The sequence below is a fragment of the Pseudochaenichthys georgianus genome, chromosome 5, assembly GCF_902827115.2.
Source record: "Pseudochaenichthys georgianus chromosome 5, fPseGeo1.2, whole genome shotgun sequence".
NCBI classification, from domain to species: domain Eukaryota; kingdom Metazoa; phylum Chordata; class Actinopteri; order Perciformes; family Channichthyidae; genus Pseudochaenichthys; species Pseudochaenichthys georgianus.
The window spans coordinates 6,581,280-6,596,099 of NC_047507.1; the positions used below are offsets into that span (position 1 = coordinate 6,581,280).

Sequence of the window (14,820 nt, forward strand, 5' to 3'; positions counted from 1 at the left end):
ACGGCTTCGTGACAAAAATGCAGCCTTCTTATTTACTTGAATGGCAGCCTGTCTGCTGTTTCATGTCATATGGGACATGTGGCTCTGTTTTGTATCTTCATGACGACAATGTTCCTGGCAGAAATAACTAGCAACTGCGCAGGCAGAATAAAGCTGTATCGATTGACTCATTTACCTCCGTGTCTATAGAACGAATGTGTGCAGGGAGAACTGGAGTTGTATCACTGAAAGCTCAAGGGAATGTTCCTCTGACGCACGCTCGACCTTTCTCGTATAAATAATAGTTGCTGGAAGACCCGGCTCACTACAAGAACTTACTATAAACCACAAAGCTGCTTCTCTTCGTCCCACGTGAATGAAGAAAGCCCATCTCTGAGGAATCTTTTTACAGTCAATAGTAGTAGCAGTCTGTACCTAAATATACTTCCCTCTGTTTCCTTGCTGTGTCTAGGCGGTGATGCGGTTAATGTCATGTTGGTACGTCGGCGTGCATCAGGAGAGAGTAGAAAGCGAGAGGCTCACCCACCGCGCTGAGAGAAGTAGTGGCGAGGGGCCAGGTGACTCAGAACATGTGACGGGGGGTCAGTGCGGTGGGAGGTGGCGGGTTGAATGACTGAGGTGCGAATGCTTGTCGCTAATGGACGCATCCACCCCCACCCAGCTTGTTCCCTGAAGTATGTGATCATCCCATCCTCAGCCCTGTGTTCTGCCCTAAGCCTTTGAGCCCAGAGTTTAAATATTCCTCTGAGAATTTGGATTACAATCAAATCTTCCCACGGGCAGCGCGGTGGCTGCTACGAGCAACATCTACTGTTTGGATGTAAGGCAGCTTTTGCTTTATGTAAAAATCTGAAATTCTTCCTCTTCACACTTCACCGGCTAATCTGACCATTCTCTGCGCCTGTTGTTAGTTGCCTTGGTTACAAAGTCCTTCGGTGTGGCATCATAGTACAGTACTGTTTCTGCTCAATGCGGAGAAGAGCATCATTTGCTTTGGAGGAGGGTGCATGATGTAAGCTGCACATTTCTAAATGTAGACCCGGTTCGTCTTTTGGAGGTCTAAAGGTTTGTGTATGTCTTCAAACCGCGAGCAGAGATGAAACATTCATGCACATTACGGCACGGATCAGTGTTACTTGTGTGCCTTTCACGCAAGGGGAGTAAGAACAGTTGTTTTTGGATGATTTGTATTGGATGAGCTCATTAGAGTCTGCCACCTGTTCCCTCAGCCCGGTTTCCCTCCTGCTAATCTGTTGGCAACATCTTTTACAAAGTGGATCTCATTCAATGTGAAATTTCCGCATCTCGTTAAAGCACGTTTGAGTGTAATTAATGAATCACCTTCAGGGGAGAAACATAATCTTATTGCTGGTTCTTGTAAACAATTTCCTCCCCAAATATCTTTGCTCTGTCACAACACACACACACACACACACACACACACACACACACACACACACACACACACACACACACACACACACACACACACACACCCATACATGTATACATCACTTCAGGGGACATTACATTGACTTACATGCATTTCCTGGAGACTTATCCTAACCTTAACCATAACCAACACATGCCTAACCCTTACCCTTAACCTTACCCTTACCCTAACCCTAATCCTAACCCTAACCAAGTCTTCACCTTAAAATTAATGATCCCCCTTATGTGGACCTCCAATTTGTCCCTATAAGGGAGGCGAGTCCCCACACGTGACTATGTAAACAGATGTAGGTCCCCACAAGTATAGTAATGCTAGTCCACACACACACACACACACACACACACACACACACACCACACACACACACACACACACACACACACACACACACACACACACACACACACACACACACACACAAGGCAACACAAAGTGAGACTCTGCCCAGGGCTTAGCACAGTTTACTGTACTGCTGTGTTCATCTTGGGATCTTCCCAGGCTTCCAGAGGTGTGGGAAAACTTCTGTCAAAAAACACATATCTCAGAATTATCTTAAAGAGACGTATTGCTCATTTTTCAGGTTCATATTGTGTGCCGTGACATGTCTCCATGCTTTAAAGTTCAACAAGCTCATACTGACTGTGCTGCAGCACCTCTTTTCACCCTCTGTCCGAAACCACAGCCCAGTCTGCTCTGATTGGTTAGCTGGCCGGCTCAGTTGTGATTGGCCACCTGCTTAGAGATGTCCCGCCCCTTAGCCGATCACGTATGTCTTGGAGCGCTAGCCAATAGAAGCACGAGTGTAACATAGTGTTGTCATTATGTTCCGGAAGAAAATGTGTAGTGTATATATTCAGCTTCACAATCCTTTTTGCATCTCATATTGGACATCTTTACCCCGATACCTTCACTGCAAACTTCAACTCACAGAAGAGCAATTTAAATCTATAAATAGGACTATATCCTTTTAAATTTGAGTTTTTATCTTACTAGTGTTCTACGTCATGTAAGAGTTTCTCAGTCTGTGGCTTCTGATCTGGTTTCATCGTCTCGTGTTTTACATTTCTTTCATGTCCTGTCTGTTCCTTCTGTATTTATGCTTTTATACAGTTGTTGATGGACAGCACTTTGTTCAACTCTGTTGTTTTTAAATGTCCTATAGAAATAAAATGGATTGGATTGGATAAGAGGATTCTGGGATAAACTGTCTATTTTAAAACATGAAAATGCCGTTGTAAGTGGCTTTAATCGATATGTTTCTATACTAACAGTGTATGAGAAGCAGATACTATTGGCTTTACAGGCTTCATAGCAAATGTCAGCTTATTATGATGCTCTCATAGTGCCAATGTTCACGGCCTTCAGAGAAAAAGCCTCTATAAACACTACATGGTGAGCCCGAGACAGCAGACGGACACAGTAATCAACTAGCTGCTGAACATAGCGGAGCATTAAGCAGCTAAGAGACAGATATTATCCTCAGGAGTTATTGCAGACCAAAGAAAGAAAGAGACGAAAGTGAGATAATACTAGACTTATTTTATCAGTTGGACGGAAACATGACGCAAAATAAATAATAGTTCAGCTATATACTGTTACTGCTGGATGTGTAAAAAAGCAACTGCTTGCTAAGAAGTCCATTTCTTAACTTAGAAGTTAACAAAAAGAACCATCGCTGCAGTTTTAATGCCCTGTTTTACTGATGCAATAAAGATACTGGCAGACGTCCAGAAATGTTATTCGCTGTACACTTGAAATGGTAATTCAACTGTTTTTATTTGCAAGTGTACATTATTGTATTGTGTTGCAATATACGTTGTACTCTGAGTAATCCAGCCTGCAGGGCACATATGATTAACTTGTGTTCTTTGGAAATAGAAAATGACTTTGTTTTGACGCAGAGCTTTTAAGATGTAATATGTAATTGCATTCTGTCTGTACGGAAGTCTCCGCTCTATTACCAAGCCCGTTCTCCCTTCTGATTTTGCCAGAAGCAGAAACTGCGCTGATGTAGGCCAACCTTACAAAAGTGATAAAGCCTTCAGGATTAAAAACTATCTCAAAAGCAGATCATGAAGCCTGCATTCAACCCCTAACATGCGTGTCTAAAATAGTGCAGTGGTTTATTACTAAAGGCTGATGCCAGAGCGTCATCAAGTCGTGATTCAAGGGTCGTCTGAAAGCTTTCCCTGTGTCACCACGCCGACAAAGTGCCTGAGCATGAAGGAGCAGCGGCATCGATTGTATTCACGCCGGTTGTCTTCAAGGTCTGTCATTCAAGGTCTGTCGTTCAACTTTAATGAAAATAGATTTCCCCTGTCCTTCACCTGTGCAACACGGAGTAGAGACCAGTACGGCATGGAGAGGAGACCATATTAAACAGGGCTGAAAAGTCAATATCGCATGAATCATGTCAAACAGAACCTGGAGGCTTTCATTGCTATCTTCCGGCGCCTCACCTTCAGTCGCTGGGAGTGTTTATTTGCACTGATTCTGGTTAGTAACAGAATATGTCGAATTTCAAAAATGTCATCAGTTGCAGAACCAACGCTGCAGAGTTGTTGCATAAAATGTCACCTGAGGAATTACCTTGCAGGTTCAGGTTCAGGTTCAGGTTATGTACCCGTAGGTAGATTCTGTTTGCAGAGAAAAATACAAGGGTTCCATCCTGACACTAAAAACAAACACGAACAACAGACACATCTCTAATAAAGGACTAGTAAAAGTACAAGTATACCCTGCTCAACCAAATCTCAAAAATATTTTAAAAACATTTTAAGAAGGAAAACACTAGTACAAACATGGACATTCAAAATGCACAATTCAAAATTAAATAAATAAATAAAATAAAATAAATAAATAAAATAAAATAATGCGCACTGAAATATCAAGGAGTATGCCATCTTATTTCTCCAGCGAACAGCACACATCAATAGTTATACCTTCTGTCCGTCGCCAGCCTCTATCAAATCCAGCCCTGCTACCTCTGCGACTGGAGGAAAGAACTAAGCGAACAGCCGGGGTGAAGAAATAAGTGTCGGTGACAGCAAGGCTCCACATGGGAGGCCCATTACGCCTAATGTACGGTGGGAAATGAAAGCATGTGCGGGATCGAGACCATATGTCACCGCATGGCTGTGCATTAGTGACTCGCTCGCGAATGAAAATGTCTACAGTGGCAGCATGAATCAACGTGAGGTGAAATATTAATTCGCTTCCATTTAAAATTCCCCTTCAAATGTTCTATTTGTGGATGCTAGGCCGTGTGGCTCTTTGAAGCTGCACGGTGCCAAGTAACCCTGGCACAAAAGACGAGGCCAGAAAACACTCCTTTTGTTTTTCATTAGCTGACGCTTCCACCGCCTTAATCGTGATTGACGACATTGATTGTATTTGTTTGAATTGACACTAATTGTTTCCTCCTCTGCCACATGTCAGTACAACATCACGGTAGCTGTGCTGTACAGTATGCTTTCTCTGATTCAAAACATAATGACTTAAGACAGACTCAGCGTCGCAACTTCTTCCCAGATGCCTTTGACAAGAAGAACAGAATAGCACAGATGATAAAACGAATCCACCGTTGGCTGTGTAGAGGATATGTATTCATTTTCCCTCTCCAACGCTAAATCGCAAACACATTAGTTGATAGTTATACGGTAAATGGAGTGTACTTATATAGCGCTTTATCCAGTCTTTACGACCCCTCAAAGCGCTTTACATACTACATGTAATTCACCCATTCACACAGAGCAGTACCACTTGCTCTAGGACCTAACATTCACACACATTCACACATCGTTGGCCATGCCATGTATCTTGCCCAAGGATACATCGACATGTTGGATCGAACCCACAACCTTCTGTTTGAAAGACGACCGCACTCCCTCGCAGCCACAGTCGCCCTATAAAGGGAGCTGATGCCCCGGCTGTTTAGTTCCTTAACAAACGTCATGTATTTTACCCAACAAACACGTAACTCCAATTGAAGCGGCCGCTGTGTGTTTCCAGCGTGAAACCAAAAGTCACCGCTGAGTTATTTGAAGTTCCGCAAATATCCGTAACGTACTTTGTCACATATACGGTAGGCTACGTAACATAACGTCCCTCCCCTGAGCTTATGACGTACAATGTGTTGGATGGCTAGCCAACAGAAGCACAAGTGTTACATGGTGATGTCACTATATCTTTGCAGACATGCACAAAAACCTCACACTACAGGAAAGGAAAAAACCCAATCGGGCCCCTTTAACACAACTTTGTTGCCTTGATCTAATTAAACTGCGACCTCTAAGTTAAGGTACGTCGACATGTTGATCTCCTTCCAAGGATAGGACTCTAACGTACACCACATTGGTCGTATAGGAGGTTAGGAACATACATGACGGTGTGGTTTGGAAGATGTGTTGTTCAAGCACCAAGTAACAGTAATGCAATGATAGCAAAAAAGATGACATCTCCTCTACGGCTGCATCGAGTGCATTTTGTGAAGACCTTTTCCTGCATTGTCTCTAAATCTGTTTCCACAGTTGACTGCACAACAGCTCTGGTTTTTTTCGTTGCAGGATTTGCTTTGTGTGTGTTATTTTTCTACAGAACTGTTGACTGTACACTACCCGGGGGGGGGGGGATTGTGGCTCCTCCAGACTTCACATGCATTCCCTCATTTGGCGTCCCCTTAAAACCATCCACCCATGGGGAACACTGAATCATGTTCATCATTGTCCGCCATGAGGGTTGTGATGAAATAGGGATCCGAGTGATGCCTTTGTGTCGAGGCAGTGAAGTAAACTGACACATATTATTCACAAGTAACCACTTTGTGAATGAATGAGCTCTTATAGCGAGGATGTTGACAATCAAGCGGTAATGTATGCTTACGCTTCACGTTAAGCATGCTTACTTTGAATGCATCCATCATCTCCGCCACCAAGGGGAGCATCTTCTCTTTCATGTTGAGATTAGCAGCTTAATGTCAGGTGTCGCGTGGCACCGCTTCTTAACGGTACGACTTCAGGATTTATTCATCGTAGACCCCCCCCCCCCCCCATGTTACTCTCACTCGATGCTCAGCGCCATATTGATCCAGTTTAAATGGAGATAGTGTACAAAAAATAACTGTTGCTGCAGTTTGTCTTCATGGTGTCACTTGTTTCTTGCTCGGCTGCTTGAGTCATGCGAGGACAGCGCCCGGCCCGGCTTTGATGAGTGGACAGCAGCAGCAATAAAACGTCATCCAATTCAGACCATACATAAAAAATATCCCACCCTAAATCAGAGATAATGTTTAGAGCCTTTAACTTATGTCTTGATGAATGTCTACGGGATTTATTTTGTTTACAGGCTGAGCGGAAACTCGTATTTAAGAAATCACATTCATACCTTATGACATCACAATTATGAAACGGAATACATCTGCAGGCTGTTTGAGAATGAGCAAGCATGTATCACGTTGTTTCATTTCCTCCCATGCTGTAATGTTTCCTGTTCGCCTGAAAACAAAGACGGAAACATATACAGTAACAATCTTTATTTATGAGCGTTATGATAAGTCGATACAGCAGCCAGCCTCTGCAGTACCCGCTCTCTCTTTTGAGTCTCCTCTTCAAAGCGAGGGTCGAGTCCACACACTATGCAGTCCTCATAAAAGAGCCAGTACTCTCTTATTAACTTTAGACCTAACCCTTACACACTTGAGGGATGTTGTCTTGGACTTAAGTCAATACACTCCCTTCTCTTGTATGATACGGGTCCCTCACTCATACTCAAAGGACTCTTATTTCCTCACAACACAGGCAACAATATAAAGAAATAGCGGACTGGGAGCACCTCTGACCCTCCGATAATGGCAGCAGCCGCAGCGCCTCGTCCCGATCACAATTCCTGTGCTTTTAGTGTCCAAATATGTACTTCAATCTCCACAGAGAAAATGACCCTATACCTCCACACAAAGACTGACACATAAAAGTTCAAATGAATCGCCTCGCTGCAGCCACAGTCTCTCCGCTTGTATAGAATTTATTTGATAAATGAAAAGTAGACTCATCTCAGATATTGGATAATCTCTCTGGCCCTCCGCACGATATCTGCGCTGTAGTGTATACCAATATAACAAATTATATTGCAGCTCAGTGTGTGTTTTGATCAGGTACTCAGCGTACTTTGCTATGTGAGAGGACACGGGTAGTGTATCATGTGGCTCTCACACGGCAGCATCAGCGTGTGAGGACACTCAAAGCTCTCATAACAATTTTAATGAGCCGAAAAAAAGGCTCAACAAGGGAGAGGAGAAATATGTGTGTAATATCATAGAGACAAAGGGTACTGGAATATTTATTGTAGCGTTTTAAAAGAACCGCAGGACCAGTGAACGCATAAATAAAACAAGGGCTATCCTCGGCTAAAGACATTCTTAGATGATGAACAATCATCAAACATGTCGACAAATTGATAAAATATCTGTAAAACTTAGTTCTTCCACAAAAGTTAATGCAAAAGCAGCACTTTAAATGCTGTAGTTGCCTAATTTTCGTGGACATAAGTTAGTTTTCATGAAAAAAATGACTTATAGAAATCATTGTCGACTATGATCAAAATTACACATTTCTCGAGCAACCAAAAGAATTGTATATTGATTCAGTGCTTCTAGAGAAAACATAGATCCTTATCGATCCCACAGCTATACGGGATAACTACTCAACTGTCCTATCAGTCATGTATTTCCATGTATGTATCCCTGTTATTCAAATTACTTCACCAGCATTCGTACATTTGTACATCTGCAGTCACCCTTTTGAAAAGCACTCCTCACATCCCCCCCTCACAGCTCCGCACCGTGGCAGCCGCTCGCACGCAGACTCCAGAGCAGATGCAACACAGAGTTTGAGCGGCTCCCCGGGGATCTAATTGTGTGCAAATTGCGAGGCTATGTGGTAATCAGCTGCACTTTCCCTGTAGCTGCTACGGGGCCACCTGGGGTCCACCGCGGGTCTGGACCCCTTCTGGGACTCAAATCATTACAGCCAGCTCGCTGGTGACCCCTGCACGCAGCCCTCGTCTTAAACAGCCCTATGGATGTGGCATATGGACCAGTGGCATCGTAGTGCCTCCATGTTTGACTTTTCATCCTGGCTACATCCAAAGGGAAAAGACCTGCCCTTATTTCTAAATAGCAGATTAATAATGATTAATGCCAAAGCAGATTGGGATTTGATTATTCTAAGTCTCATTAAATCCTAGAAGGAAATGTCAGAGTGCTCTCTAATGTTCCTGTGAGGACGGGAGCATGCCAGAGTTCAGAGAGATTAGTGTCAGTGTCTTCGCCTGCATGCTGATGGTGACGTGAGTTATTCCTCATGATCTGAAGCATTTGAAGAATGCAAAACACATGTTTGTTTTTGGCACATTTCCAAAAGCTTAATCATTTGAGTGTCTCCAGAGCTCTTAAGTGCATGTTGCATTTGATGACCGTTAACCTCGAAAAACCCAGTGGAAATTACACATTTGACGGGAAGTTAAAAGGGTATTCAATTTACATAATGAGCTTTTAGGTTTTTATCTGCCACTGATGGGAAATAAAAGCATGCCTGAGGTTTTATTAAGTCGTGTTTAACCCCGGCCACTTCTTACAAGCACCGTAGATAATGCCAGAAAACATTACTGACCTTTGACATGACTGTATTATAAGTTGTTCCCTGTCGGAGGCTCAACACAAGTCGCTTAACATGATGCTAATATGTTAGAATATTGCCTCAAAGTTGCAGCATCAGCACTTATACAGGAGATGAGGATGTTGTATAAACTTCTAGAACAGTCCGTGAGAGCTGAAATACTATTAGTGCTGTAAGAATTTAGGATAATTAGGGTCTGATGTCTCTATTCATTCATAATGCATACTTAATAATGCTAATAATAAGTAATAATAATAATAATAATAATAATAATAATAATAATAATAATAATAATACTTAATAATAAGTAATGCTGCAACTTGAAAAGTGTAACAATAAAAAACTAAATCTCACAGTTAGTCTCAATTTCTATCAATGAATGCTTTAGTGGATATCTTTAGATTAGTTTTTGTTGCAATACACTGCACATCTCTAATATAAAAACAGGTTTATTTTTACGCAAAAGGTGTCACAAATGTTTGTAGACCTATGGAGGCTGTAATTGACGCGATATTGCATCAAGCCATTCTTCTTTATCCTGTGACATTATGTAACAAACTTATGGATAGAATAAAATGCTTCAACAGCGGGTTTTTTTGTAATTGATCGAGTTTTGTGCATTTTGAAATCAGATCGGCTGTATTGAGAAAACATCACAACTTACCTTGACACCAAATTGCGCCTCTGAACGTGTAGGATCCAGTGACTGTGAAAGTCGAGTTTTGTCCTCGGAGAACCCCCCCTACTCCGGTAACACTAACCGCTCCTGTAAAATGTAAGGCAGATTAAATTAAAGTACTTCTTCTTGTACATCAAATTCGTGCGCTCCTGCAGCCTGTAGTAGTGTAACATCTGTTGTGCTTGTGCGCGTCGAGCTCTGCGCGAGGAGGAGGAGAGGCGAGGGGGAGGAGACGAGGGGGGGTGTTTAGTGTCCAGAGCGCACAGCGGATAGGACAGCGCGCGCAGGAAGAATGAGCGCGAACAAACCCAACTAATAAGGTATGTTTGTATCAGCGTGCGGTAATTCAGCATATAGTGGAGGATGCACCAGTAGCCTACTCACTTTGAAGCCATTTTAACCTGTGCGGAAAAATATAGTTTAAAGATGAATTTAAGCCTATTTTGTTCACTTTACCTAAAATGGATGGAATATGTGAGATACATGAAAGACATTTGCTGTGTGTCATAACGTTTCATATCAACGCCATGTCACTTTTAAATTGATGGGGGTTAAAAAACATCCATCCCTCCAAAATAGCCATACCCTTATTTGTATCTGTAAGGAATACAGGTAGCCTACCTCTTTTGTATCCTGGAACTGAAGGTACTGAGTCCTGCAATGTCTTACTGGTAAATAATGTAGATCATATCGTATCATATTATCAACCAGGCTGCAGTTATAGATTATTTTGAAGCAGCTCTGAATGTTGACCAGAGCAGCTCAACACAGGACTGGCAGGAAACTGAAAGTGCACAGCGGTGGTTCCCTCTGAGTGCCAGCTGGTGAAGGGTAAACCAAAGGAAATCAAAGAACCAGTGTTCACCAGGAACCTTGGATAGACACTATTTTATTAATATAATACATTGAAAACAAGAAGAGAGAAGGATTGCGCTTTCACCGTGTGCTTTACTGCCATCCTGCTGTCAGATTGGTTCTATTGCTCTTTCTCTTCTCAGACGATAGATACATTTGTATTTGGGCAATGGGCAAGTAACAAAACAAATGTGTCACAACCTGGAAGTTTTTCATATAAAATAATTATCAATTAGAAGCTCTCGAGATTGGATTTGAATAAATCATTTTTTTTTTTTATCCAATAATTGTTTTATTTAAAGAGGCCCTGTTGTGCATTTTTTGGAGTTTTCCCTTTGCAGTGTATTTTATAGGTTTGTGTGCATGTAAATCTGCAAAGGCTAAAATCCCAAAGTTCCCTCCAGAGGGAGTTTTTCTCCCACACACTCCCCTCCTGCCTGAAACGCCTCCATTGGACTCCTTTGTTTACTTTCGTAACGTAGTGACATCACTGTGTAACAGTTGCGTTTCTATTGGCTATAGCGCTCCAACACATGGTACGTGATAGGCTAAGGGGTGGGACAGCGTTGCCAATAACAACAGAGCCGGCCAGCTAACCAATCAGAGCAGACTGGGCTCTGGTTTCAGACAGAGGGTGAAACTGGCGCTACAGCACAGGCAGTATGAAAAAATAAAAAGCTTTTTGAACATTGAAGCATGTAAATGTGCCACAGTATTGACAGAAAATAAAAAATATGAATAATATGTCGCACAGTTGGAGCTTTCAGCTTCGGAACATTTGATTTTCTTTTTACATCAACAGATTCATCCTCTTTCAGGAAAAATATGTTCTAACTAATATTTTCTAGGAGGACTTTTTTCAATTAAAATCTGGTGTGGCGGAAGAATTCTCAGTGATGGATCTCTAAAACCTTGGGAAAATAAAACTAGAATTATCATTGTTTGAATCCAAGCAGTATGTGAGCATTTCTGTAAATTGGGCAAGTCAGCCCTCTAAACTGTGACATGAAGCATCCACAGCTGGCGTCTAATTGTTCTTGGAGATTAAATCCTGCCCTAACATTGTACGATGTCTCCAAACCCTCAGGGGGGCACATGTCCACACACGTCGGAAATGAAGCATAAGGGGAAACATATCCATACTGGGAAGTGAACACAGAGGATGCTTATGGATTGAGACACTGGGGAGCAGATGGTTTCCGCTCAATGTGACTGATACTGTACGATGCCCTACATATGTTCACAACGATGAAATCAAAGGTCAAAACGATCCGGGTCATAGTGGAGAAACTGGGATATGAAGTGTTCCAATAAGATCTGAAAGCATTATACATTAATCTCGCTATTTCTTTTTACAATTTGTGTCCCCGCCATTCAGGAAACACAAATAAAGCCGTCTCTGTTAAGTCACCTCCTGCCAACAGAAGTGCATCCTTACACCGAACACTGCTGCCTCCTCACCCACATGTTCTGACATCTGCTGAGGCAGGTGAAGACGGACCCGCCCACCCGAGAAGAGGTATTTGTGTGAGGGCGCTGACAGAAGTTTGACCCAGTGTCGCTGCGTGCCATCTGCAGCCGCTGAGAGAAGCCAAGCTGCCATACTGGCCATTTACAGCTCCTGCCAATTTAGATCATGCCTCCTCTTCAGCTGCTCACGACGCGCTCGCCCGGCTCGGTCACTCTCACGATGGATGGAGGAAAAGCAATGTAGCACGGTGAGGTCGCTCATTTCTGAGGGGCAGGGAATTAGGCCTATGTTCATGCTGCTTACACAACTTCAGGGGAACAGGTTCTCGGAATATGTGTAGAGCTTTGATTTGTTACCTAAGGGGCTCAATGGTGCCGTTTGACTTCGGCTTTCTTGATGAAAGTTTTAAGAAAATATGTAGCTGGAGCCAGGAGACTGTTAGCTTACAGTAGCTAGCCATGAGACTGGAAACTGCTAGCTTAGCTCTGTAAAAACAAACAGTAGTTGTTGTGTGTTTAAATAAAAAAGATATACCAGGTTATTTTGTAACCTTTTATAGAGACTGGCTGTTTCCCCTTGCTCTCAGTTTAAGGTTCATTATCCGTACAAACTGGCATGAGATCGCTGTCAATGTTTTCTTCTACTTTAAGCAAATAAGCTTTTGTTAAGCTATTTCTCCAAATACTTTTGATTGAGTCTTAATTTGGGGACAGTCTTCTTTAAAAGTAACCGATGTTTAGAGAGATGGAAAATGAGTTGGACTTAGTACTTGTTTGTTGTATTGTTGTATATAAAGGAGAACGGGTCTTCATCCCCATGTTCAGGGTGCGTGTTGTAAGAGATCAGTGATGGCGATTATTCACAGTACAAATTGCATAAGAATGAATGGAGACTAAACCAATTTAGCTTCTTTGAGATATCAACGTCAAAGTCAAGAAAGTTGTCATGCTGAACATTTAAAGGCGTAGGTTTTAAGGTGTAAGGTGTCAGCGTACCCTCTCTCCTACAAAATGACGTTCCGATGCAACACAATTACTCGCAGATTATGGATGCAGTTTCAAACACAAGGTTAAACACGTGTTTTTAACACGTGGATAAAGCAACAAAACGTGTTAATGTGCAGTAGAATCTGATGGCCTGGCTTAAAATAAGAACAGTTTTTTATGATATCGATGTTTTATTAAAAAAAAAGGCAATGTTAAAGGTGGGGTAGGTAATTTACTTCAGAACCACTTGTTGTTATATTCCATGGAATGCTCTTAACATCCCGATAGCAATGAATACATGAAATGCTTTGACAATAAATACATAAAAAAATGTCATCTGTAGAAGCCGTGACGCTGTAAAAAGCACGACCAATCATCTGAGCCGGCCCGGCTAAAGTAACTGGATGGCCTACCTGCCTGTCAGCCTTCCATCGGGGCACACACTTATCTCGTGCCCTCGTTGGTCATGTGCGCGTTCGTGTGTGTTGGAGGAGGGGCTCTGTAAGGAAGTGGCAGATTTTCAAATTCTAGCGCACTCGAGCTGGTTTCTACATTCTTACCTATCCTACCTTTAACTTTCGACCAATCCATTATCCCCAACCTCCTCCATACGATTTGAAATTCCATTTTGCACACAAAATATGTTTTTATGTGCAAAATGTAGTTCACAATTCACCGTCGTTGTATGGTTACATCATTTTCTAGGAGATTAGGCTACATCAGAATGCTATAAACTGTAGGTGAGTGAGTTCAACATAAATGAGCCATTGAAACGTACATTGAGCAGTCGACATATTTGGAAATGGAAATAGCAGAGAACATAAAACCCCTTAAAAGGACTTGATAACCTGTCAAACTGAGGAAATTGAACTGGTGAGCTGGAACGCTAGGGACATACGCTCGCAATCAGAACATTCAGGGAGCAAAACGGGACATGTTTTCATGAGAGAAAGCCATTTATACGGGCTCTAATGATAATTGTAGCACAAAAAAGTAAGTAATGCTTTACTGTACAGTAGACTGGACAAAATGTATTAACAAGACAAAATTGGCAGTGCGTAAGTGATTGGGAACTGTAGAAGAGTGTTAACAGCGCCTGATGTGTTGCAGTCAATCACTTTGTCTCGTGTCTCGACATTATCCGTGAGGTAATGAAGCGAGCCGTAGTTATGGCTCAGCTGTCAGCGCTTAACGTTGGAGGGGCAGGAGAGACAGCTGGGGATCCGTCACCTGGATGGCGTGTTCGTTAGGGCTTTTTTTTATTTATCTTTATTGGGACCATGCATAAAAAAAACATAAATCAAAAAAAAAAGACGTGCTATTTTCCAGATTATGGCTAAAAGCTTTAAAGCCGTTCATAATGCATATTACACTAACAAATTAAACGGATCAAATACAGATGTAAAAAATAAAAACTAGTACATTTGTCAATTTAAATATAATTGTACAATTTATTTAAATCGTCTCAAATTACTGTCAAATTAATGTTGGAAAGACTGGTTTCCCAATATCCATTTTCTGCACTATGGGTAAAAGTGTGTCCCCTCATCGTGTCTCTGTAGCCGTGGACAGGCTGCGATTTCACGGATCACTTCTTCCTCTGTGGACATGTGGTCTGAGCAGGGGCGGACTGGGACTAAAAATCAGCCCGGGACTCTCGACCGGCCCACCTCTGTACTGCTAGTAAATACCGCTAGTAAATTGTC

The 14,820-nt window shown here is 42.2% G+C and overlaps 1 protein-coding gene across 1 annotated transcript in view; it reads right to left on the reverse strand.

Annotated features, from left to right (window-relative positions):
- LOC117446554 (caM kinase-like vesicle-associated protein) overlaps positions 1–10,007 on the reverse strand; it is a 49,600-nt gene extending 39,593 nt beyond the window's left edge. The window contains exon 1 of the mRNA XM_034082821.2: positions 9,788–10,007. The gene's annotated coding sequence lies outside the window, so the exon portion shown is untranslated. The remainder of the gene's footprint in view (positions 1–9,787) is intronic.
- Between the last annotated feature and the right edge of the window lie 4,813 nt (positions 10,008–14,820).